The 27,541-nt window shown below is 30.3% G+C and overlaps 3 non-coding genes across 3 annotated transcripts; 2 read left to right on the top strand and 1 right to left on the bottom strand.

Moving 5' to 3' along the window:
- The first annotated feature begins 12,317 nt into the window (after positions 1-12,317).
- TRNAS-AGA (transfer RNA serine (anticodon AGA)) lies at positions 12,318-12,399 on the top strand. Its single transcript has one exon. It is a non-coding gene; the product is annotated as a tRNA-Ser (tRNA).
- Positions 12,400-12,794: 395 nt separating this feature from the next.
- On the top strand, positions 12,795-12,876 carry TRNAS-AGA (transfer RNA serine (anticodon AGA)). The gene has a single exon. It is a non-coding gene; the product is annotated as a tRNA-Ser (tRNA).
- Positions 12,877-26,867: 13,991 nt separating this feature from the next.
- On the bottom strand, positions 26,868-26,940 carry TRNAR-UCG (transfer RNA arginine (anticodon UCG)). The gene has a single exon. It is a non-coding gene; the product is annotated as a tRNA-Arg (tRNA).
- Between the last annotated feature and the right edge of the window lie 601 nt (positions 26,941-27,541).

Raw genomic sequence — 27,541 nt, 5'->3', positions numbered from 1 at the left:
CACACACTCTTAACGGACCGACCGACCGACTCCCTCTCTCGCTCTCTTTCTATATTGCCTTGCTGTTGCATTCGTCGATGTGTTTGTTGTTCTTGTTGTTTCTCGCCTGTCTTTGCTGCTGTTTTTGTTTTTTCCCTCTGTGTGTGTGTAAGCTTGTGTTTTTTTTTTATTTTTGTCGTTTCGTTTTTTTTTTTCTCTCTTTTACGCTGCGTTTTTGCCAAAACGGGCGATTTTTGCTCCGGTGGTGTTGCTGTTTGTTGTTCTTGTTGCCTTTGTTTCGTTTATTTCTCTCCTTCCACCGTTCTGCCGCTGCCTGCCTGCTGTTGATGTTGTTTTTGTTTTTGTTGCTGCCGAACGCAGCACAATTTTTTTGCCGCCTGCCAGGCGCTTTAGCTGTTGTTGTTGTTGTTGTTGTCGTTGTTGTTGTATCTTTGCAGCTGACTGCCAATTGTTTTTGGGCCAATCACAACGGAGTGCAAGCGTCGCATTTCGCATGTGGGTGTGGCCTAAAAATGCAACCCCCTGCAGGTGGACGTCGGCAGAGCTGTTGGCAGCGGCGACCGCGGGCTTCTTGTTGTTGTTGTTGTCGTTGTTGTTGCTGCGTTTAGTTTTGTAACAAAAAAATTTAAACAAAAAACAAATAGAAACAAACAAAATTACGTGTGTGTTTGAGCAAACAAAAGAATATTGAACAAAGCTGTAAGGGGTAGGCTTTCTCATATAGTAAATAAATGTTATAAATAAGTAAACAAAACTTTATTAAAATAATTTACATACAATTTCATTTCAAGTTGTTAATCTATTAAGCAAGCAAAAGTCATATTTGTGCGAAAATAATATTTTTGAATATAAATAAAAGCCTTTTAAATGTTGTTATTCACTACTTTAGCAAAAATTTAAATTAAGTAGTCATATTTAAATATAATAAATATTATTTTTATTATTATTAAATAATAATTAACTTTTTAAACATTTTTTTGTTACTCAAAATAAATAGGTTTAGCCTTAGACTGTTTTAAAACTAAACAAAGGTGATTCTTGAGGCAATTTAATTTATTTAAATGCAATAAATGTAATATTCAATATCTAAATATATTAAAACCTTTTAAAGTTTTTTTCTAATTGATATAAATAATAATAATACAATTAATTGTTTTTTTCACACATTGTCTTATTAAACAAACTAAAGTTTATCTTACCTTTTGAAACCTTCTTAAAATTTTGCATTATTTCGTTTATTATTTAATAAATAAAATTTATATTTGCTATTATTTTGAATAGAAATATTAAAATTAATTTCTGTCCTTTAAATAAGTATTAAATACTTTAAAATTAGATTTTTGCTCTTGAAATATAGTTATTTATATTCTATTCCTTGCTCTAAACTGAAACCTTTAGTTAAAATCAATAAAAGATCTATATTTCATTCTAAGCCATAGAAAAGCATAAAATTTTATTAAAATAAATACAAACAATTATTTTACCTTAAAAATTCCTCTACAACCTTTCTAGTTTTCACTTTATTTCAATTAAATTTAAACATTTATCATCTTCTTGTAAAAACCAACTTAAACCCTGGAGTTAAAGTTATTTTTCCTGCACTCTATTTGTACTTTTCCATTTATTTTTGTTAGCTTTTTTTTTGTTTGTTTGTTATAGTTTGGGTTTAAAATTTTATTCGCGAAAAGTTTTCACTTTCCTTCGGAGGAAAAGTGGTGGAGAGGGGGGTTCCGTCTGGTGGAAAACTGCAACAATAAATACTTGACGCCACATTGTGCCAGTGCGAGTGCGAGTGTTTGACTTGCAAGTGGAAACTCTGAGAAAAGCGCGAACAACAACAACAACAACAACAACAAGTGGCAGACAGGAACAATCTGTGAAAAGCGAGGAAAGGCAAAGGAAAGCGTCTGTGGGAAAACACTTTCAACTTTTCCAACCCCGGGATCAAGTCAATTGAGGAATCCAGATTATGAATACCAAATGAGTTTTCGCCAACAACGAGCGGGTAATTATTTAATTTACGCTTTTCCAACTTGCCTTTTTGGTGGGAAATAAAGTGACAAACTAATTAATTACAATTAATTTGTGAATGTTTGGGGATATATAGATAGTTTTTAGGCTTGAAATGAAGGGAATTAAGCGTCTATTTGAAATATAGCTAAACTGAGGCCATACAAATTAACATAAGTCATTGGAAAGTCCTCAAATTAGTTCTTTATTCATATACCTTTCATCTTAAAGTTACATATCTTTAAGATACTCCACACCATTCGCTTTTGAGCTCTGTACATGTATTTAAGATACAACAAATTCACTAAATATCCCACAGATATATTCACTCAACCGGTCGATGCATTCACTGAACAGCAGACAGATATCCTTGCACAAAGGACATTCGAATGGTACAAATAGTAATACCCCGTCTAATGCCGCATATTGCATACATTTGTGCGCTCCTTCGGGTGGGAAAAGAAGGGAAAAGGATCTGGGGAAGGATCAGGGGAAAGGAGCACGAGAAGCAGCTGCATAAAAAGTCGTTGCAAAATTTTATTTGCTGCTATTTTGCGCACAATTTAATGCCATTTTTATGCACTTAATGTTTGCCCAGATGGCTATATAACCATAGACGATATGTTTGTGTTTGGGTTTGCATTGCTATAAACATACATACATAGATATATTTTTATATATTTATATGTATATATACATACATATGTATATTTGTTAAGACAGCGCAAGTTTGGAGAGTGAAAGTTGCTCCGTTCTTTCACTCTGTGCCATTTGTTGTGCGGCACACACAGCGATGGAGATGGAGATACATATGCATCTGGCAGATACATTAGACAGGATGCACTGCTAAGAGTGAACTTTTTTATAGAAATTATCTAGAATTTTTAGGAAAATATATGGTGGTTAGTATAGAAATCTCTAGTTTTTAACTCTTTAAAAATTTTGCAAAAATTAAGTTACAATATTAAACCAAACCTGCTTTTGGTTTTTAAAAGAATTTATATCACATTTTTAAACACAGTTTAAAGTGTTTTGAAAACTCTATACATTGTAAAGAAAATAAAAATGATTAAAACTATAAAAATAAATATTAAAGAATGCTCAGATATTTTATATTAATTTTTCTTGATTTAAACAATATTTTCCAACTTTCTTAGTGTCTTTTTACTTATTTCCCCATACTGAAGCTTACTTTTTGAGAGCTTTTAAAGAGATTTCAAAGCAACATAAACAATAATAATAATAAAAGAGTGTAAGGGATAAAGTTTCTTAATTTAAGAAATATTTTTTTGCATTCTTATTATCTTTTTTCCGAAAGTCCTCATTTTTAGAATTAAAAATTCCTTTTTTTGGTTAATTCCTTTTTATCTAGCAATAAAAATCCATATTTTATGGCATTTAAATTCCCTTTTTTTAAGTAATTTATTTTTTTCTAGCAATAAAAATCCCTATTTTAATGAATTCCTTATTTTGTAGCATTAAAAATCCCTTGTTTTGAAAAATCCCTTTTTTCTAGCTAAAAAAATACCTATTTTAATAAATTCCCTAATTTTTACCATTAAATAATTCCTTTCTCAATGAAATCCCCAATTTGTAGCATACTTTTTGGCAGCATTTAAAGTTTTTTTCAAAGCCACAATAACCAAAAGTAAGTGCTTTAAGAACTCCACTCCAGATACTTTATATAGAGTTCTCTGTATGAAAAGAGCACTGCATTTATCTATTTATATATATATATATGAATATAGATATAGATATATATATGTGTGGCTGCATATATCGGTGGCAAAGTTTTCAATTTCGCTTTCAGCATAAATATGCCAGAGAGAAGTTTGCTTGGCGCTCCTCCTCATGCTCCTGCTCCTTCTCCTTCACCTTCTCCTTCTGCTTTTTTGGCCCCGCTGGCTGTTTGTCTGCATTATGACCCACTTAAGTGGCTTTATTGCGAAGGTTACGAAACTTTGACTAGACCCCCGCCATCATGCCACGCCCCCCTTGCCCGCCCCTATACTGATATGCTGATATCAGTCGAAAAAGTTTTTAACTTGATTTAATGAGTTTTAATTGCCGACGCTTGGCAACTTCTCAAGTGTGTTAATTAATTTGCCTGTTTCCGGACACTTCCGCAAAATAACTACCGCCCCTTTCTCCTTCCAAGTACTACCACTACAACAACAACAACAGCAGTGTTATGCATCACATGTATCTCTGTATCTGGCAGATACATCAACTATCTTTGCATGCCATGTCATCACCGGTGGATGCCTGTCTGTCAGGCCCACACAAATTGTTATTTTTGTTTATACGCCCCCCCATTCATCTTATACATATTTGTATATATATTTACATATATAATATGTATGTAAATACGAATATATACTCTTAATAAAACTGTCAATCAAAGCAACGCTGGCTACCAGAATGCAAACTAGAACGACATTTAGATAGAGCCAACAAGACTGTCAAAGTCTTCCAACTGGCACCGAACATAGCCCCGGGGCTTCCCCCTTTTGGTTATAAAACGTTGCCAAAGTTAAGCCAGCGAATGAAATTATGTCAATAAACAAAAAAATTACCGGAAAATGTTACCAAAAATTACCCAGCTAAAAAGACTAACGCCACACAGGGTTAAATGTTACTATGGGATTAATTTTCAGGAATGTAAAAAAATAGTTGGGAACTTAAAAGATAATATAATATATATATGGGTATATTTTTTGTTTAATTAAATATGTTTTTAAATGAATCACTTGATTGATTATTTATATTTTTATTTCAATGATCTTTGCTTAATAAGTTTTGATTTGAATATCTATAGTTTATTTCGGAATTTAATTCAAGTATATTTAAATATTACAAATATAGGTATATTTTAAATTAAAAATCTATTTTTTCGGTATATTTCATTTTCGGCAATATGATAAATATAATTTTTTTAAAATACATTTTTCAAAAGAATATTTATAGCTTATATTTCTAAATCTTCGCAGGATATTTAAATATAAATATAGTCAAAAATGGAAACTATGCTTTATAGTTTATTTTTGAAAATATATTTAGTGATAAGCATTTAAATTATATTTATATATATGTTATATATAAATATTTGGGAATTCAAATTTATAGTTAATATTAAATAATATTTTAGGTATATTTTGCTTGGGATGCAATCATATACAATTCTTTTTATTGTGTTTAAAAGTGTAAAACTAAATTTTAATTATTATAAACCCCTTATTTGAGCAGTAATTTGTATTAATTAATCAAAAGTAAAGTATTTTTTAAATTATTTTGAGCCGTTAAAACCTTTATTCTATTTATCTTTTTGACACAGAAAATCCTTACTGTTTTTTATTATAATTCTAGTTATTATTATAATTTTATTATTCTGATACTATTACAAATTAAGGTCATATCCTTCTATTTTTTTTTATTATATAATTTTTTAATGATTTCCCATATGTTTCTCTTCATATTCCTCACATTTACCACCGATCAATAGCAAAAAGGAAATATACTAAAAAAAAAAAAAAACAAAACACAATACAACCTGTCACAGGTGTAAGTCTAAGGCTCCGATTTCGATAAGGGGAGGTCCCCCACACTCTTTTGATTTGTTGTTTATGTCATTTGGCAAATTGATTTCATTTGAGGACACCTGACAGGACAGGAATGCACGTCGCCTGCCTGCCTCGACTCAACTCAACTCAACTCAACTCGGCCCAATGTTTGTTTAACGTCAAGTGAAAGTTTTCTTTTGTGTTATTTTCCCATTCAGTTTTCCTTCAAGACGGTGTCGGCATCGGGTTTTGGGGTGTATGTAAATGGGTTTTATTCAAAATCTTAGCATTGCCCCTCTGCAGGTCTTTTGAGTTGTCAGCAACATGTTGCTGGCAGAAATGTTGACACTAATTAGACACTAGGACACCAGGATATAAGTGTGTGTGTGTATGAGTGTGTGTGTGTGTGGGTCCGAAGATTCTACTGGTTTATTAATGGACAAAGTTGATTAGGTATGGGAAAGAGCGTAGAAAAATAACTATCGGATGGATATTGATGGAGATGTTTACTTAAACTATCGATATTTTTGATTGAAAGAAAATCGATATTCAGTCATGATCACATTCATGAATATATACTATATATAGTATAGTATAGTATAGTACAACAAAATAAGATAATAATAATTGTATAAGAGGAAATATATTGGTATTAAAACTATAGAAACCATTTTTATTGCTGAAACCGATAATTCTATTCGATATATTAGCAGTTAATATTTTTTGAAGCTATATTTATGCTTAAATCGTTTATTTTTATAGAAAGATCAGAATATTTCAACACTTATAGAGCTATAATTAAGCCATAAGTGAATATTCTTTGTAAATCAAGACAGTATCTCTATATAAACATTTAAGTTATCAAGATAGGAGCTTTATTTTTGCACACATTGATCATTTTTTCCGATACTTCCGATAGTTAAGCTAGTACATCTCCACCTCAACTAAATGGTTTAGGAGGGGATTTTGGGGGGCTAATTCACTTGGCAGAAGACGTCGGCAAATAACAAAAGACTACATTTTTGTACACCGGGCAACATGTTGCCGGCAGGTTGTTGCTGCTACTGATGTTGCTCCTGTAGTTGCTCCTTTTTGTCGTCTTCATCTGGTTTTGTGTTGTTGCCCTGCAGCAGCAACAACAGCAACAACAGCAGCAGCAACAGCAACAGCAGCAACAGCAACAGCAACAGCAGCAGCAGCAACAGCAGCAGCAGCAGCAACAGCAACAGCAACAGCAGCAACAGCAGCAACAGCAGCAACAGCAGCAACAGCAGCAACAACAGCAACAACGGCGGCGGCATGTGAACAACACAATGTGTCATGTTGTTATTGTCGTTGTTCTTGGCCGATGTTCATTTTGTTGTTGTTCGCGCAATCGATTTGTTGTTGGTGTTCAATTAATTGTACTCAATGCCAATGTTGCCGGCTACTGGTCGTTGCTGTCGTCGTTGATGTTGCATGTTGCATGTTGCTGCTGCTGCTGCTGCTGTGCATGTTGCTGGCGCCAATCGAGCATCGGCGGCGGCGGCATTGAAGAGAGATCATTCCCAATTCCCATTCGGTGGATACCCACACCACCCCCTGTTCCCAGATTAGCATCGGCAAATTGCAATTTATATAGAAAAATAAATTTGTACTATTGGTATTGATGTCGCGCAATGGCCATTGTTGCCGGGTGGTCTTCGGTAATGTTGCCTTAATTCAAAGTCACTTCCCCTCTCTGGTCATTCCTCAGGGGGAAAGCTCAGATATCAAAAGTGGAGGATTTTTATGCTATTATGGGGTTTTATGTGAGTGTTGGATCGAGGGTTACCTATCTTATTATTAAAAATATTTCTGTTTTTTTTTTGACATTAACAGACGTCTTGATCTAGAGTTAATTGTTAAAAAAGCTGTGAAGGAATCATTTCCGACCCTATATATTTTATATATTCTTGATCAGCATCAACAGGCGAGTCAATGTAAACATATATTACATACAAAATTTTTTTGAAATTTGTTAAGGGGTTTCTTTATTAAAATTGTCAACAAAAAATTGGCAAAAATTTTAATTTTTATAAATTTTACATTGAGTATGCAGATTTATTATTCTAATAAAATCTAACATATGAATGCTTTCCGTTTTGAAATTAATTATTTTTTGGCATAGTTATGAGTTTTTGAAACTTTAATTTTTAAATAAAATTGTCATAAAAATATCATTAAAAATTGTTCCAAAGAATTCAAATATTTTAAATATTAGATAGATATATAGATAGACAGATATTCTAAACGATCTTATAATTTAATTTCTAATTGCAAGATAATTAAACTTCCGGTTCCCTAAGATAGCTGTCTTTTGTATATTTTTTTGTAATTGTGAATTTATTTATTGTTTATGATTTTTTTCTCATCTGTAAGTACATATTTTAGTCTGCTTAAATCTACCTAAAATACCTCCAAACTTATGATTTCTCCTTGAAAATATCCCGCAAATGGAAGATGCTTTTTAATTAGCCAGCAACAAGCGTCGCCAGACAAAGAAAATCCTTTCTAGAAAGGATGTCCAAAATCAAACAACAACAGCAACGAGGCGACAAGGCGACGAGGCATAAATGCTCTTGCCTTTTTTGAAAGGGGGAAGGGGGTGGGTTCCAGGGGGGGGGGGGCTAAAGTGCCCCAAAATGCTGCAAGCAAAATGAGGCGACGAAACACGAACCAAAGACAAAATGCGCGGATTTCTCAGCCACACTCTTTTCCCTGGAAAAGCCATCCAGAAACGAAAGACAACTTCATTTGATACCCTGGATTTGGGGGATATTAGTGGGGAATAATTATCTATTATATACATATTATATAAATTTAAAGAATATATATATAGTTTTACACAGTAATTCATATTTTTAAATATATATTTACTATAATTTCCAGGGTATTTAGGGAATTCGTTCAGAAAAGCGGGTTATTTCCTTGGAAAGACATTGAGACATATAGAGGGTAAAAGGGGGGTATTTCGGTGGTGTCTGTGGGGGGGTCATGCAAAAGTGTTAATGGCGGCTAATAAGGCGCGGTACAAAAAGGACGAACAGCTGGCGGCACAAGGACAAAATGACATTAACAAGCGTGATAACAAAAAAACAAAACCAAAAATATATAACAAAACAAAAGCCAAAAATAAAACGCAACACAACAAGATGAAGACAAGGCAACAACAAAAGTGTGATAAAAAAATAAAGAAAATAAAGAAAGGGAAATAAAGAAGAATAAAAGGAGGCGAAAAAGGGAATTAAAATAAGGCTAAGAAAAGCAAAAGCAGACAAAGGTGTCAAACAATAAAATGAAGAGACAACTTAAGGCCGCCAAAGGACAATGAAATATTGAAACCAATACCTAAACTTCCTTAAAATTACTTAATGAAACAAATATTTAAATATAAAAAAAACCCTGGAAAATATATTGTTAAACCTTATAATTAGTTAGTTATAATTTTTCTACACTTCTTTCCGCCCAGGAACTGGCCCAAGAGCTACAGCTAAAAGACCAGACTTTGAGGCAGGACTCTAAGGTTATAAGGATATAAAAGGGGATAAGGGGCAAAAACAGGGGTTTTAGTTTGAGTGAAGTGTGGCAGCTTTAGACAGCTCCGGCTGCATAGTTTTCAGTTGCCTCTAATTTAACGGCAGAGTAAGCCGAAAAATACGATGGCGGCGGCGGCGGCAGACAAAACATTTGGCAGCTGCCAGGACATCCTGAATCCTTCCTTCCCCCCCCCCCCCACTCCCCACTCCCTTGTGACAAGACAGCGATTAAGAAGATAAATGATTATTTTGAGCAATGCTAAAATAATAGACACCGAAAGCTGGCAAGGCATCCTGCCAAAGGAGGCCTCGTCTTAAATTTCTAATTAGATGCGACGCAAGGCAAGGCGAAAAGCATCATTTCTGCCGCTTCGTCTGCCACTTGCAGTCAACTTATTGATTATTTTGCTCCCACTAACTATATATATATATATATTTTATATATATTGTGTATTTTCTTGTCAAAGTGTTTTTGAACCCGAAGAAAGAGCGACGCACTTTGAAAAGCAAAGGCCGTAGACCCGAAACCGGCTGCCCTTTTTTTCGTTTATATATATTAGAAATATATATATGTTTGTATATCTGTATATATTTATATATATATATATATATTTGGGGTATTTTTGGCATTTTCATTGTCAAGGGCAAAGTGCGTGAGTAGCTCACAAATACAAGCACAAAAAAAAACATTGAAATACTTTTGGAGAAAGGAAACTTAAGAGTTCCGACAAAGAAAACTGAATGCTCTATCTAAATAATACAAAATGTGATATATATTATATGTGGAAAATTAAAAAATTACTAAAGAACAAATTTATATTATAATTAATTTTAACATGTTTAATTATGAAAGTTATTAGGATAAACTAAATATACAGAAAGTATAGTCTTAAAAGCTCTTGAAATTATTATTATCCAGTTTTGTTTGGTGTTATTTAATACTATTGTTTAATACTAATACCTAAAAATTTACATGTTAAAGTATTTTTTATTTAAAAACTAACAAAAAGCAAATATAACCCAATAAAATGCATAAGCAAATGTTGCTGGAAATATGTTTAGTAGCAAATGTGGCCAGCAACATGTTGCCAACTGATCGATAATTTATTTTAAAAGCAATTGATTTAACAAAATATTTGTAAAAATTGATAAGGGTTATAATTTATGATGCATATATCGATAACATATTTTTTAAAAGGTTTTTCTTTAAAAAAATATTTGTAAAAATTATATTATATTTAATATATTTATTTATTGGAATATGTTGGGTATAAAGGAAAAAGAGACGCCTGTCTTAGAAACTCTTTAAAATAATTTTAGTTTGTTTTTATTTCTTTTATTTAGTACTTATATTTAATTTAAATATTATTTCTTCCTTAAATACTTAAAAGAATAAATTTAACCCACTAAAAAAACAAGCAAAATGTTTCTAAACATATATGTTTTCCAGTAAATGTGGCCATAAACATGTTGCCAAATGATCTACAATCTATTTTAAGGAAGTTTCCTATTAAATGTGTAATATTATTAAGCATACATTTAATATAAATAAAAAAATAAATTTAAGTTAGCTTAAAAATTAATTGAAGAACCCATCTAATAACTAATATACCGTGTCCCGCAACAAAATTCGGTTTAGGGTATTATCAAACACACATAAGAGAGTGCGTAGAGCGTTGAACTTGGGCTTGAGTTGAGTCAACTTTGTGCGTGTTGTATATCCATGAGATACATAGATACGTTGAACCTGCGCAGCACCTCCCCTCCCCTCTCCCTCCCTGCCACCACCTCCACCCCACTGGGAGGCCAACTAACGGCGCTTTCTTTTATGATTTTTAATTAATTTTTATGTGCCAACTCAAAACTAAACAAAAAAAAAAATACCAAAAACATTGCGAAAACCGAACAAAATCTTGTTAGCAAAAAAAATTAAAATTTAAGCAAATTTGATAGATAGTCAGATGGATAGATACGTTTATAGGGACAAGCTCACTAAGGCACTAGAGAAACCCAAAAAAAATATATATAAATAAAGGAAAACAGAGCAACAAAGTCAATGAACCAAAAAAGGTCAAAATGTTTGCAAAAATCTTTTTTGCTCATCGCCAGCTTAATTTGGTTTCTTTTTTTTTGTCTTATTTTTTTAATTTTCGCCTCGTCTTGCTTTCTATTTCCCTGCGTAGCATATTAGATTTAATGTTTCTTTGCCCGATATCTGCTTAAAATCACTCGCAAAACCCTCACAATTCGGGGTAATAAATTGTGTTTTTTGGACAAACTATTTCGCCAAATTTTGTATCTGTATCTGTATCTTTATTTGTATCTGATTATTTGGGTGGCCAAACCCAAAATATTTTCTTTGTAATAATATCATGTTGTTTAAATATATATATATATATAGTTTTTTTGGATCAAAGTTGGGCTTGTGAAAGCTAACTGATCGGAAGATAATTGCATAAGTATGTTGGTAAAATTAATGTGGTAATTCCAGGGACATCGGAATCATATAATTTACATAATTTTTAAACATATTTAAAGGTTAATAAATGAGCTACAAATTAAGATATTGGTCTATGAAAGTAGTAAAGGTATTCTTCAGGGAAGAATTACCTTATACTGAGACTTAATATATTACTTATGGTACATACATCACCAAATAATATTAATAAATTATTATACAGTAATTTACTATTTATAATATCAAAAGTTTTTAATGAAACCTAGGAACGTATTTTTAATAATATTTATTTATCATTTCTAATATAACCAACCTTCAAAAAAGAGCAATGAACTTTACATATCTGAAAAAATGTTTTAAATTAAATATATTACTATTAAAGATTTTTGTATACAAAACGTTGTTACAAATTAAATATAGTTATATAAAATAAAATCCTTATAAGTTTTTAATTATATAATAATTTAATCAAAGGTAAATACGTAATTCCATTCAGTAGAAAAGTATCTCAACTTTATCTTCTGTTAGCTATATATTGAACTTCAAACCAACAGATACATTTTTATACCTCTTCAGATACTTAAACTACCTTTATCATTGTCACCACTTTATTTATGCAGCTTTTTATTGTTGTTTTTTTTTGTTTTTGTGGCTATAATAATAGATCTTCGCCGAAACCAAACTTGTTTTCCGTTTCACATACTTTGGCCATTGACGATCTTCGATCAAGAAGCAGTCGTGGCCGAGCGGTTAAGGCGTCTGACTAGAAATCAGATTCCCTCTGGGAGCGTAGGTTCGAATCCTACCGGCTGCGAAGATAGAAAATTAACTTTTTTTCAAATTAATAAATAAGTTAATTTATTTAATATAAAAGAAGAAAGTTCCTAAAGAAAGGAATTATCAGTGGAAGAAGAATAAAATAAGCTAAGCAGTTGATACATTACCTAAACCATACTACGAACTTCTAAGAGGGTTAAGATAGATATATTTAGAACTCTTTAAAAAAAAAGCATATTAAATTAAATGGAGTATATAAAACAAAGTTATTGCTATTTTATATATATATATATATTTATCAAAGAAAAATGCTTTGCCATGACTTTCAATTATTTTTGCTTGACTAAGATACTTCAGTATCTGCGGATATATATTAAAGATCGGTTGTATATGGGTCTTAAATAGGGTATTCGGGCGATCGGTGATCACGAAGCAGTCGTGGCCGAGCGGTTAAGGCGTCTGACTAGAAATCAGATTCCCTCTGGGAGCGTAGGTTCGAATCCTACCGGCTGCGGTTGGAAAACATGTTTTTTTGAAGATTAAAACGATATATTTAGAACTTTTATTTTTAATTTAAGTACATAGGTTGAATTTTAAACAATTTAAAATTATTTTTTTTGATTTTAAAAAGGATTTAATTGCTTTCTGAATATAAATACAATATTCTCTTTACTGAATTAATTTTTGGTAACTATTTTCAGTATTCTTAAGCTGTTTTATATAATTTATTTACGATTTCAGGTTTAATGAAACTGAAAAACCTTTTTAAATGTCTTAATTCCTTTAATAAAATAATAATAAAAAATACTACATTTACTTCAATTTTTATAAGATTTATTTCTATGAATATTTCGCAAGTATTTCTTTTAGTTTATATTTTCTTGTCCGTTTCTTTTGTTCTTTTCCCCATTTGTTTTGTTGCTACAAGTTTCGCCAAAGAGCAACAAATTGGCAATGTAATTAACCTTATATTGATTGAATTTTAAAGGCGTTTAAGCTAGTGCCACCCGCTGAGCTTTGAACCCAACCAAAATCGCAAAAAATAAACAAAAAGACCTTTAAAAAAATTACAAAAAACTAAAGGCGCAACGACTTTTCACTTTGAGATTAGATTCTTCAACTTGAAAAGAGGGTTTTGGAGATGGTGGAAGTGGTAGAGGGGGGCTTAGGGAGGGCAAGGAACTCTTCTATGTTATCTGTCGAACATTGAACCCGCCCCAAAAGAGGCAGTTAGACCGAAAAATAAAAAGGCCCCAGAAAACGCGGCAAGCATTTGCCAGATGCTAAGTGAGTGATAGACAAGCAACAAGCGACGACAACTTGCGCAAATCGACAACAAGAAATCGGAGCAAAAAAATCAGAAAAAAATAAGGAATAATCAAAGAAGTTTTAAATACACTTAGTTTTAGGAAATGTATAAAAATCTAGAGGAATATAAGGGGTTTAAGGGGTCAAAGTTAAGGGTTTACCTTTTGAAAGCGGAATAACTTTTATAATAATTGGTAAAAACCTTATAGAGTAAAGGTGATACAAATAACCTTACTTAACTTTAAAAGACTATATTTTTTGTATTGCATTTAATATTATTTATGTATCTACTATTTCAAAAAATTATCCAGGTTTAGTTTATAACGAAAAAAAGCTACGTTTGACAGAGTTTTAAAGATTTTAATGTCAAAAAACCATCAACAAATCTTCGAACTTCTAATTAAATTTGTATATATATAGACATTATTTATAAATGTTTTTTTTAAGCAATATAAAAGATCAGAGTTCTCTAAACATACATAAATTATTAAACAGTAAGAAAGAAATTTAATATAAAATGCCTAAAGAACATCTTTAAAACCTAGAATATATAAAGATTCAAACATAAAATCTTTAACGAACTCTACCTCCATAACCTTTGGTTCTTAACTCTATTAACCCAGGGAAGGGTATTAAAATACCTAAAAAAAACACTTCTACCATATTTATTTCTTTAAAAAATCACTTCGTTTTAGGTTTTAATGTTTTTAATTTAATTTTAAGCTAGAAGATCTAAGAATTGATACCAGTATATTTACCCAAGAAATATTTATTATTATTTCTCAAAAAATATAAAACAGCACAATTCGTTAAATAAAAATAAAATATAAAACAATAAGAAATACATTTAACATTAAATATTGAAATATCATATTTAAGACCTTCAAAATATAAAGTTCTTAACTATCTAAACTGTAAGTTCTAACTATCTTGATCAAACTCTACCTTCTTTGTCTTAATTTCCTACCCCTTATAACCTAAGAAAGGGTATTAAAATACCTCTAATAAAAACCCTTCTCCTAGCTTTGGATATATCTTCTTCTTTTATTTTTTTTGGGCTGATTTCGGTTGGTCACCAGCGAGATAAACGACCGCACAAACGAACGAGTTTGACCCAAATTCGGACCGAAGAAGCCTTGCGTTGATTAATCGACTTTGCCGCCCATCGGCTCATCGCAAAAAAATAAAGAAAAAATAACTAAGAGTATAAAAAATTTGCACAGCTGCTCCTGAGCCGGCTAATTGAGGAAATCGAATGTAAAATTATGTGCAAAAAAAAATGCAAATACAAATTCGACCGGGTGACGCATGCATCTAATTTATGTATCTGATAGATACTTCACACGAAGAGCCAAAAGTTATGTTGACCTTCTTTGGTGACCAAACGATTTTCACTTTTGGCCACGCCATAAATTGTTACTTCTTTTTTCTTTATTTTTATTAATTTGTATAGCTTCTTTTTTTACATATAAATTGTTGTTACTTTTTATGTTGAAATTGCCTTGCTGTTTTATATTTTTTTCCTTTACTTCGATTGTGTTTGTGCAACTGACCAACGATTCATCTTTCGTTTTAACTGGAAATTGTCACAATTCGAGTGGAGTTTTTTTTCTCGTAATTATTTCGGCAATATAGCCAGGTGTTAACAGGTGACAAATGTGGGTTAAATTGGAAGGAGAGGCAGAACCAAAAAGTCATCAGATATCTTTGCCGAGGCTTTGAACTCGCACGGAGTTCAAAAAGAGTTAGTAGGAAAGGAAAATCAATCAATAAACTTTTTTTAACTATAATTCCCAACTGTTTCTAGCTGGAAATAGTTCGAGAACTCCACAAATTTTATAGTTAAAAGAATACCCTTTAAAGAGAAAGTCTTTAACTATTTTTTCTTCTTCAATATAATAAAATGTAACCCTTTAAAATAAATAAAATGAGCACTCATTTCCCTCCAATAGTTTTGTAAACGCCCCTCTGCGGGCCACGCCTCTCTTAACCCCTTCAATGGCAGACTACAAAACTGTCAGAAAAAGAATGGGTTAAAAGGGATCGGTTTTTTGTACTATATCGCGGGGGAGGATACATATATATATATAAATATATACAAATATATATATATTTGTGAAGGGTTAGCTGACTCAACTCTTGGCAAGTGAAAACGTTGAGAAATCATTTGCATAAAATAATTTTGCGTGTTTTGAGTAAATAAATTACGTAGAATAAGGAGAAAACGAAGAGGACGAGAAGGGGGGAGTAAAATATAGAAGAAGAACAGCAGAAGAAACCGATATGGCAAACAGAACATACACATAGATACAAAAACTGACAGATACAGATACATTGCAACACACTTGTAGATGCAATTGCAAAACCTCCTTTTTTCGAGTTTATGTTTGACAAAAGATACAAAAAGTATATGCACAAAGAGAAAATGTCATGGGGGAATCAAAAATTAGTTTTAATTTAAGGTGGAGTATTTTTTAATATATTTTTATTATTTTTGTTTAGTATTTTTGTCGCTTTTGTGTAGTAATTATGTAGAATTTTTAGTTAGACGTATTTTTTTAATATTTTTAAGTACAATTAATCATGAAAACAACTTAGAACTATATCTTAAAGTCAGAGTTAAATTTAATAAATGTCTTAACTAATTTTCGAGTACTTTATTATTTTACTCTTGCAGGGTTTTATAATTTCACTCAAAAGCTTAAAACCCATAGAAGGAATCATTTCCGACCCTATAAATCAAATATATTCTTGATCAGCATCAAAAATCGAGTCAATCTAAGGATTTGTAGAAAAAATAATTTTTTAATTTTTTTCAACCATTTTTAAGGGATTTTATGGTTAAAATTTGGGAGGAAAATTGAGAAAAAAATTTAATTTTTTTAAATTTTAAATTGTATGTAGATTTATAAACCTATTAAAAACTTGCTCAGAACAGTTTTCCGATTTAAAATTAATGCCTTTTTGGCTTAGCTATGAGATTTTAAAATTTTGATAGTCATATAAAAATATTTGCATAAATTTATACCTATTTTTATACCTTTTAGGGTATTTTCATTTTAGTTAGAAGCTTCGAACTCATTAAAGGAGGCATTTCCCACCCTATATTTCATATATATTCTTGATCAGTATCAACAGGCGAATCTTTCTAGCCATCTTAGGCAAAAATTTTTAGTTTTTTAATTTTTCACAATTTTTTAAGGGGTTTTATGGTTAAAATTATAAAAAAAAAATTGAAAAAAATTTAAAGATTTTAAAATTTTAAATTAAGTATGCAGATTTATAAACATATTAAAAACTAACATAGAAAAGTTTTCCGAATTAAATTTGATGCATTTTTGACTTAGTTATGAATTTTTTAAGCTTTGATTTGTCGAAAAATTGTTATATTAAAATATCGATAAATATTGATTCATAAAAAGCGAATATTTTAAACTTAACTATGATCGATTTTTAATACAATCCTATAATTTTATTACAAACTGCAAGAATATATAAACTTTGGCTTATCAAAGTTAGTTTATTTGTTATTTTTAATATATTTATTTAGTTGATTATCTTTACAAAACTCCCTAAATATATTTTCATTAAATTACTAAGTTATTTAAATATTTTATTTCCTTTAAAAAAGACTCTAAGGGTACTTCATAAATATTTTAAAGTCTTGAAAGTTAATCCCTAAGATATTTATCAATACAATATATTTTAAAAAGTATTTAAGCCTTAGATACAAGTATCTTTAAGATCAATTACTTTTATTCAATAGTTATTAAATTGATTTAAAATATTTTAAACCCAATTTGTTATATCTATATATATGTATCTATATATATCTATATTTATATATATTTATCTATATTTATTATATCTATATATATCTATAAATTTAATTACTTATTTCCAATACTTATTTAATTGACTTAAAATATTTTAAACCCAATTTGTTATATCTATATATATATATATATATATATATATATATATATATATATATATATATCTATATATATCTATATTTATTATATCTATATATATCTATAAATTTAATTACCTATTTTCAATATTTATTTAATTGATTTAAAATATTTCAAACCCAATTTATTACAAATTTTGTAGCCGTGTTTTGGGTTTATCTATCGGATAGCTGGCCAATCCCTCGGCTGTTGGCCGTATGACCCCTCCTCTTTTGGCCCTGGTAACATGTCGTTGGGCAATTAATAACGGATTATGAGGCGACGACGACGACTCCCAAAGCGTTGACAATGCACAAAAAAATATATACAACAAAATATATACTTACATAAATAATATCAGGGGGGGGGGGAGGGGAAGGGAAGTATGGAAAATGGGAAAACTGAGAAAAAAAACAGAGGTTGACGACGGCGGCATCTTTGAGATGCACACACAGTTCACAAGATGGAAAATAAAAGTAGCGCGTATCTGTGCGCTACAAATGTATCTTTCATCATCATTGGATATTCCCATTCCGCTTTCTTTTACTCTCTTTCTTCCCCCTTCTTCTTTCCCCCTCCCCATCCCACTTATAATTCCTTTCCCATTCCCATTCTCCTTATCCTTGCGCCAGGCTTTTAAGCTGATGAAAAGGAAAATTCCGGGGCATTCAAAGTCCAAAGTTTTCTTTCTTTTCATTTTGGAGAAAGAGAGGGGGAAGTCTCTTTCTTTCTTTTTCCCCCCCTCTGCCGATTTTCTTCTTGATTTTCTTGCTATTTTCATTTTTTTTTTGTGGATTTTCTTGTGAAAAGCGTAAAAATTGCTGTAGATTAGCCCGGGCGACAACGACATTGTGTGTTTGTCTCTGGGTTTGGGGTTTTATAGACATTGCATATGAGTTGGAGTCCAGGATGACATTATTCGGTCAGGTCCTTGAAGGGAGTCCTTACTGCAGGAGAGAGAAAGACTTTAAGGTTGGTTACATTTTGGGTGGAATTTTTAACATAACATTTTTTTAGAGTTTAAAAAAGTCGAATTAAAGAAAAATAAATAAGAATTAGAGAAGGTAATATAAGAATTTCATGATTATTAAAAATAAATAAGGATTAAGAGTTCTCTAAAGGGAGTCCTTACTAAGACAGAGAGAATTTTGGGTTAATTTTCAATATTATATTTTTTTGGAATTTCATAATGTCAAATAAAAGGAAAGAATTAAGAGTTATAGAAGGTAGTAAAGGCATTTTATGATTATTAAATAGAAATAAAGATTAAGAGTTCTCTAAAGGAAGTTCTTACTGAGACACTCTTTAAGGTTAAATAAATTTTTGGGGTTAATTTTCAATAATATATATATTTTTTAGTTTAATAATGTCAAATAAAGGGAAAGAATTAAGAGTAATAGAAGGTAGATTATTAAATATGATTATTAAATAGAATTAAGGATTAAGAGTTCTCTAAAGGAAGTTCTTACTGAGACACTCTTTAAGGTTAATTAAATTTCTGGGGATATATTTAATATTAAATTTACTTATTTGAGGGAAAAATAAGAAAATCAATGAAAATAATTAAGAGCTATAAAAGGTAGTATAGGAATATTATGTTTACTTAAGAGGAACTAGGTTTAAGAGTTCATTTAACCTCAATAATAGCTTATATTGCCGTCTTAAAATCTTTACTATTATTCTTAATTTGATTTTATTTAATCATACCAAAAAGTATTTAATGCTGGTCACATTTTCTTAATACTCAATTTACATTTGTTTTATATATGTTATTTAATTGGTTTTATTAATTTTACTTTATTAAGCTAGCTATCTGCATGTTCTCTTTATAAATTTAGTTACAATTACTTACAATTATTATAGTAATATTATATATTATAGTTATATTAATTAAATTAACTTCAAATCAAGCTAATAATGCCTAGCTTTTTATATAATATAATAATATATAATATTTTAAAGAAAATATCCTATAGAAAAGCCTTCATTTCCACGTTTTTAGTCTCTATATTTATATTTTTTTGCACAAAAAAATATTCGTGCATTTGTTGCCAGCGAAGCTGAGGTGCTTTTGCATAATTCTATAAATTATAAAATACAACAAAACAAAATGACAGCGGCAACAACAATAAGCAAATGGAAATGCCTTTACCCCCTTTTCCCTTGACAAATTCTATTACACTTTTCGCCTTTTCCCCCCTTTTTACAACGTTTTTTTTTCTCTCTTTCACATTTTATGTGCGTCTTGTGATTTTTTCACAATTTTCCGTTGTTACTTTTCTTGTTGTTATATTTTTTTTGTTGCTATATTTTTTGTTAAATTTGTTCTTGTATTTTTTTGTTGTTATATTTTTTATTCAGTTGTTGTTGAGCTCTCTCTCTCTCTCTCTCTCCCTCTCTCTCTCTCTCAAGTGCAATATGCAGGCAGGCCTCTCCCCTCCCCTCCCGCCGCCTGGCCCCTGGTTACCCATCTGTTTTTTAGTATCCTTTTGGCTTGGCTTTGGCTCCTTCATGTATTTTTTATCTAAATGCCCCAAAGGCATTCTTTTGCAGCATAGACAAAGTCGCCGACTGCCTCTGCCTGCCTGTAACTCCTCCGAAAAAAAATCACAAACAAACAACAACAAAAATATGCAAAAAAAAAAGGAATATAATAATAATAAAAAAAAGAAGGGAAAATAATAATAAAAAAAACAATACAAGTAGGGAGTAGAAAATAACGCAGTATTTTTCCAAGGTTTTTTGTTGTTATTTTGCTGAAACTGAAAAGTTGGCAGAAAGAAGGCAAAAGTCATGCGCCAGAGAGCTCCTGAAGGACGCATCAAGGAGACAGTTGTTGCAACAACTCGGTGCCACACTCCCCCTCCTCCTCTCCATCCTCGCTTCATCATCATTAGCGCCCTCCCAAAAAAAAAAAAAAAAAAAAAACAAAACAAAACAAATAATAAAAATACTATATATAAAAGTGCAGGAAAAGTGCATAAAATGTAAAAAAGAAACGCCGAAAATATGCTTAGGGTTAAGTGTTCCCGTTAGAGGACGAAGGACAGCTGCCAGCGATCTCCCTGATCCTGATACCTTTTCTCCTTCATTTTATTTGCACCCTCTTTTTCGCACTTGTCACGGCCCTAATCCGCCGAAAGGTCCTGGGATAACGGTCCTGCGGGGATATATATACATATATATATAGATATTTATGTGAGGGCGAGGAGCCCATTGTTTGATCAAAAAAACTGCCTCGCACACAAAAACCTTTGACAGGAAAGGCACAACGAAGGGTTCAGACGAATGTGAAAGACCCTAAAAAATAGTTAACTTAAGTTTAAAAAGAAAATATAAATAAATTACTTAAATAAAGCTCTTAAAAGTGTAATTGTTTAATATATAAATAAATGTTAAATAAAAATAACTATTGAAAAAAAGCATCTAGTAAGCTTTTATAAATTTAAAATAACATGTTTTTATAATTAAAAACCTTTTGAAGTAATTATTTCCTATAAAAAAATAAAAAAAAGGCTTAAATAAAGCACTAAAAAGTGTGTTTTTATAATATATAAATGCATGTTAAAAAAGTATTTAAATCCTCAAAAATAGCTATAAAAAAGTTATTTAGTAAGCTCCTAAATATTAAAAATATAATCTCTCTGGAAATAATATTGTTTACAATAATTATTTCCTATAAAAAAATAAAATAAATGCTTAAATAAAACACTAAAAAGTGATTTTTTAAAATATATAAATCTAATAAATGAAAATATATACTCAACATTAAAATAAAACCTTCAAGTAAACCTATAAAAATTTCTAATTAAAATCTATCTACAAAAGGTTTTACCTTTTGCAGTAAATATTTCCTACAAAAAATAAAAAAAGTATTAAATAAAACACTAAATTATTTCTTTAATATATAAAGATATTTAATAGAAGTACTAACTTTACTATAAAAATAAAACCTTTAAACAAGCTCTTTAAAATTCGAAATAAAATCTGTTAAATCTGATATAAAAAACTTTTACAATATTTATATCCTACATAAATAAAATAAACAAGAAATAAAGCACTACAAATTAATTCTTTTTATTAAAATAAATAATATAAAAATAACTAAATATATAGTAAATTATACAAATACAACTACTTTCTTTCTTTATCATCTCTATGTAAGATCTCAAAAAACCGAATAAAATCTTTCCAGAATAAAACCTATTACAATAGATAAAATATATTAAAATATACAAATATTTCCCATAAAAATTCCTCCTTTCTGTATATACATGTATATTCCTTAGAAAAAAAGAGTATCAGATCAGTATTATATATATATATATATATCCTTCACGGACTTCAAGCACAGATCGCCCCCACACTGAAAAATATATGTATGTACAAATATACGAAAGCGTTAAGGAGGCGGCCGGCAGTTCAATGCACTTACAACATTTAAACCCAAAAATAAAGAGCAAAAAAAAAAGGATACAAATAACAAGCAGGCGAAGAAAACAAAAATAAGCAGGGAAAAGGACACACTCTCGCACACACACACACACACACACACACAGTCACAGTGATGTGTGTGTTATTTATTGCGACACAAAGGACTCGCGCAGGGAGACAGACGTTCAATGTCCTGCAGCCTGCAAAACGGGCTAATAAAATGTGACGAGCGTAACGCAGAACGCAGCGCGAATCGAGCGCTTTTTTTCTCGCACATATATATATATAAATATATATACTTGATATATATATATGTACACAGGACACGCAGGACATTGACACCCGAAAACGGAATGGCATAAAATAAAAGCCGGCGAGCCGAAAAGTCCGAAGCCCTACGAAGAAGACGCCGAAACTGCCGACCCGCCGACGGCGAAGCCCAAAAAGCCAATGGCCCCCCGCAGGATGCCAACAGGATCCGGGATAGGTGCACTGAAAGAAAATAACCAATAAAAAAATATAAATATAAAAAACAATAGAAAATCAACCGAAAAACAAATGAAAAACTGGTGAAAATGCTGAAAATAAACTCAAAAATATTTCAAATAATTTTACAAATTAAAATAATTATGTATAAAATAAAAAATACTAAAAACCAACCTTAAATAACTTTAAATGAACCATTAATCAAGTGAACAACATTTGAAATACATTTTTAAAACAAGTGAATAAAATACTGAATAACCACTCAAAATTAACTTAAAAATGTCTGAAAAGGTTTTGAAAAAAAATAAAACTTAATACCAAATAAAAATTAACTGATTAACATTTTAAGAAACTGGAAAATAAATCAAAAACTTCAGAAAAATATATGAAATAAAAGAAATAAATATTTTATATAACAAATTCAAAAAATGAAGTCTTTCAGGAAAGATAAATAATAAGAAATTCAAAAATAATTCAAAAACCTTTGAAAAACATCCAAAATAGAACTAAAAAAAATTTGTATAATAAAAAGGTAAACAGAAAAAGAGAAAGAATTGTATTAATAATAATTTATAAAGGATACAATCGATAACTAGTATTCTTAATATATTAATTAACTTTTTCTAATAATCATTTATATTATATAAAATATCTTCAACTTAAAAAACCAACTCTTTATGAGTTAAAATTTTTAAACTTTTTAAAGGCTTAAAGCCTTTTAAAAAATTGTGTTAGCAAACTCTTTTTCTTTTATTTTAAAATAAATTCTTTAAAATCTGTAAAAATCTTTAAAAGATATCTCTCTATCCTTTATAAAAACTCCTTTCCATTATTATATTTTAAAATAAATTCTTTCTAATCTCTAAGAAGTCTTTTAAAAATATTTCTCTATCCTTTATAAAACTCCTCACCATTTTCTCTCAGTGATAACCGGCACGTGTGCGTGTCCATATACACTCACAGCAAGACAGTCGTGGGGTCCTGGAGTCCTGCTTTGGGATTATCCCTAACGTCATCGGTGGCGGCATTGAGTGCATTGAACTCCTTTCAACCTTTTTTTTTTGTTCGTATTTTACTTTCGTCTTCGTCTTGGGTCCTTGGGTCTTCGGTTCCTCTGCTGCTTCGGCTTCCTTTGGCTACTTCTTGTGCTGCTCCTGGGCCTGAGCGTAAATCAAAATGCCCCAAAAGTCCTGCGTCCTGCCACAACAGCTGATATGCCCAGGACATTGCGTATACGCAGTGGCGTCCCCTTTTTGCCTGCCGGCGGCCAAAGTTCGATGAACGCCTGGCGTTTTCTTTTCTTTTTTTTTGTTCTTTGGTGTTTTCCTCTTAGTTTTTGGTAGGTTTTTGACTTTTGCGGCGTCTCAATCTTGAGTATGTTGCAAACGGCAACATGTTGCTGGCAACACGAAGGATAAGGTTAATTGAAAGGATAATAGGAGGGCAACTCATAAGGTTTCTTTTATAATAAATAACTTAACAGAACTTATTACAAGGAGCCTGTACAAATATTTTAAAATTGGAATACAATATAAATAGATATATAAACATAAGGCAAAAATACTGTAGTGCTAGAATGAATAAATAAATCAATTAATACAAGCGATAGTTCTAGAGTATTTTTATACTCTTTCTTGGTATTATAATTTTAGTCAAAAGTATAAAACTTAGTGAAGGAATCATTTTCGACCCTATAAATCATATTTATTCTTGATCAGCATCAACAGGCGAATCGATCTAGCTATCTCAGACAAAAATTGAATTTAAAAAAAATTGTTCAAATTTTTAGAGGGGCTTATTTGTCAAAAATTTAACAAAAACAAATATTTTTTTAAATTTTTATCTGAATATGCAGATTTATTAACCTTATAAAAACAAGTATAGAAAAGCTGTCCGATTGAATATTAATGCATTTTTGGCAAAGTTATGCGTTTTTTAAGCTTCGATTTGTCGAAAAAATTCCTATACCTTTAAAGGCTTTCATATAATTTTCTTTATATTTTGTAAACCAATTTTTTTTTCAATTCTTTTATGAAATGAAGGTTCCTAATTAATTAGTATATATACATAAATTTTACTCTACTTTTCAATGATATTTATGGTTTTTGTAAGATCCAAAAATTGTTTATATTTTAAAACTCTAAAAGCCAATGAAGATTTAAAACCTTAAATATTTTTTATTACTAACTTTAAATTCATTATTTCAATGCTATGAAGATTTCTTATTAAATAAGTGATATGTCTAGGTTTAACCTTACTTTTTATAATATTTATATTTTTATTCACTTTTCGTAAGCTTTAAAAAATATTTTTTCTGTTTAAATATAAGCTTAATCGATGTCTAGCTTTTTTCTTTAATTGTTTAATTCCCCATTAATTTTTACATTAAATATATGAAAATATGTTATTCCTAAGACTATAATAAAATATTATCTACATATTTCAACATTATTCTCAATCTTTCTATGTTTTATAATATTTAAATTTTATTTATTTAAAAAATATTTATAAAATTTGAAATTTAAGCTTAATGTTTGGCTTTTTCTATATTATTTAATTCGCTGTTCATTTTATTGCTTTGCTTTAAAAAATCCCTAAGGCAATGAAGACTTAAAACCTCAAATATTTTGTAATACCAACTTTTTAATCAATTTCTTTTAATGATATTAAGGTTTCTTTATAAATCCTTTATATACCTAGTTAAACCAAATTTTTCTATGACATTTAAATTATAAATCATTATTTGTTAGCTCTAACATATGTTTTTACTATATCGATGGGCTACATTTCAGTTTATTGTTTAATTGCTTATTAATTCCCTATTAAATTGTTTAGTAACTTTTTGCTGGCTGGAGTTGTCCCGCCAATCAAAATCAGGCCAATCGGCGGCATCAGGTGGTCTAAACTTAAAGGCTATATATCTGGGAATCGGCATAAGAATTGGCCAAAAGACCACCAGAGACTAGAGACTGAAGACTGAAGACTGAAGACTGAAGACTAAAGAATGGGGGCTCCGTAGGAGAGACATGCAAATAGTCCTCCTCACATGGGAGTGTGTGTGTTCTGTGTGTGTCGCTTGGTTGAGCATTGTTAAGATCGGTATCAGGTATTATTCCAGGGGATCTCCGATCTCCTCCCCGAGATCCTCCTCCTCTCCCACAATTCGTCGACGTCGGCTGAATAAAGCAGTCAGCAGCTTCAAGTTGGCAATACGTTTATTTCCACTGCCACCGCTGCCGCTGCAATCTAGTTTGGCTGCACTTAATTTCAGCGCTTAACAGACAATTAAAATCCAATTAATTCTGACGTTTATTATGCTAAGCCGACGACTGTGGGCCCTCTCGGATCTCTCGGACAGCGGCGGACCACGACGACGGACCGGACCGCCACATAAATTGCAGCCTCGTCGTCGTCCTCCACTTTGTAGACCAGCATGTCGTTTGCTAAAAACTTGCTCCTCTCACTCTCAATGGGTTCCCTAGGAACAAAAAAAATAATAATAATACAAGAAAAACTTTGGCCACAACTCTAGCAGGTACACTGGGGAAAATAAGAACGTTTAATTACTTCAATTATATGGGAAATATAAATTATTATACATAATAATATATATCGATATATTTATAATTACTTAACACATTTTGGATTTATTTCAGGCTTTCAGAAACTTAACTAAAATATGGAAAATAAAGAAAATAGTTGAATTTTAAGGTATTTATCATTTTAAATTTTTATTTATGTACTATATTTACCCTATTTAAATGTATATTTAATGATTTTAAGCACTCTAGGTATGTGTAAACCTTAACATAGTTATATTAATATTTAAAAATACTTGATACAACAAAATATATTGACCTTTTCTAAAAATTAATCAAGATCTATACTTTAACATAAAGAATATATGCAAATAATAGTCTTCAACTACAACATTTATCATAAATTAACTTTTATTAATTATAGTAATACATTATTTATTGACATTTAATACTTTTCATACTTAAAATTAAGTTTATTTTTCAAAATTTAAAAACTTTAAAAAAATCTAGACTACTTTTAATTTTTTTTATAATTTTCCACAATTTTTTTCCGAGTGTTTTTGGGCCAAAAGAAAGAAGGCAAACAAAGTTTAGCCTCCTACTGGTGGCAGCCACATGTTGATTTGTCCAAAGCCAGAGACCCATGTAGAAGTCCAATAAATCTTTAAATTGGCCAAGATTAGCCAGGTTGCTTATATATTTATTATTGCAAAACCCCAAAAAGTGAGATAACAATTTACTTACATTTTGAAGAGAATAAAATAACAAAAAAGAAACACAAATGTCGACCGTGACAGGACTCGAACCTGCAATCTTCGGATCCGAAGTCCGACGCCTTATCCATTGGGCCACACGGTCGGTTACGTAATGGGTTTTCGAAATATTCTATAAAAACTGTTACACTGCTATTTTATTTAATTTATGATTTTATAATTCATATTACTTTTATAAAGTTTAAATAACAAGCAAGCAACAATAATATGATGCCAAGTTTCTTAGATAAATTATTTTCTTATAAACTGTAATAAAAGTATATAATTCATTTTGTTATATTTACGTTAATACTTTTTTTATAAAGCACCTAAGCAAGCTCAATTTTAAGATATGTATCTTGTTTAAATATAAAAGTTATTATTTCTTTTTATAATTATTTATTTTTAAAAACTTCTTATAACAAGTAACATAATTTTTATAAAGCCCCAATGAAAGCAACAGATATCTTGTATATTAAGAACAAAAAATATAAATTTTAGAGTTTATAACATATTTTTATCTAATTTGATTCAAAGCTATCTCTTATTATTAGAGAATTTAGTTTTTAATTTTAACAAAATTGGAATACTATATAATATAACTGCCAGAGAAACGGTTGTTAAATGTAGAGGATCGGAAAGTATCTATCAACAGCAAGTAACTATAAACAGTAATTAACTCTGAACAGTAATTAACTATAATCAGT

This window comes from Drosophila serrata, unplaced genomic scaffold (assembly GCF_035046125.1).
Source record: "Drosophila serrata isolate PLE 108 unplaced genomic scaffold, ASM3504612v1 contig_276, whole genome shotgun sequence".
In the NCBI taxonomy this organism is placed as follows: domain Eukaryota; kingdom Metazoa; phylum Arthropoda; class Insecta; order Diptera; family Drosophilidae; genus Drosophila; species Drosophila serrata.
This window is presented reverse-complemented; position numbering and strand designations above follow the sequence as displayed.